The sequence below is a fragment of the Dipodomys spectabilis genome, unplaced genomic scaffold (assembly GCF_019054845.1).
Source record: "Dipodomys spectabilis isolate Male_0828 unplaced genomic scaffold, ASM1905484v1 ptg000332l, whole genome shotgun sequence".
In the NCBI taxonomy this organism is placed as follows: Eukaryota; Metazoa; Chordata; class Mammalia; order Rodentia; family Heteromyidae; genus Dipodomys; species Dipodomys spectabilis.
In genome coordinates this window covers 366,815-367,737 of record NW_024871009.1, presented here as the reverse complement: position 1 = coordinate 367,737, position 923 = coordinate 366,815, and positions in this window count along the sequence as shown.

The window sequence follows — 923 nt, the reverse complement described above, 5'->3', positions numbered from 1 at the left end:
AATGTGACTATTTTACTCTTTTCTATTTTTTAATAAATAAATCTTTTCTCTTTTGGAATATGTTCGCATCTTTTATATTTCTCCAGTGAACATCATTACTTTTATAAAAATAAATATAAAGTTTAGACATGAAGACAACCCCCCCTCCATTATCAGTTTAAAGTAAATCTTTGGGGACTCTTTTATATATAAAATTTTAAAACTTCAATGCTCAGGTTTATACATGAATAATCTAATGCTTCAGTCAATTAGGCAAAAGAACTACCATACCACATTAACTCTCAATTTATTTAAAGCCACCAAAATAGTGTGCATGAACATCACTCATTTTTCGAAAGTGACTGGTCAAAACATAGTTTATATTATATTGGAAAGATAAAAAAATCAAAATTACACCCAGATTTTCTGTCAGTAAAAAAATAGAAATGTATTAAATGTTAATTAAAGATGAACTTATTTCAGGTTCTAGGAAAAAAGGAAAAGCTGGGATAATAGAAGTACAATGTATTTCATAATATCAGAATAACTGTAGCAATCCACTTACAGAAATGGTCTATCAAGATGGCTTTTCAAGGTTGACTGTGAAAAATGTTCATTTCCAAGTCACCACCATAAAGCAGATCACATCCCTGGGGGCAAACTTTCGGAAGGAAGGTTCCCCTTCCTTCCTTCTCTTTTGATAAATCAAACCATAATATTTCTACAGTTGTGACCAGCCTGGAACACATTTTCCCAAGAATATTCTGTAGTGTAAAGAGGACCAAACTATCAAAACAAAGGTGAAAATTCTTTTCTACTACAGAATGACTTATCTGGCTTATATTTTTTGTTATTTTCATTACTTCAAACACATGGATTATTTATATTGGGATTAGACAAGTGTCAAAGTATTAATGGAATAAACATTCAGTTTACTTTCATAT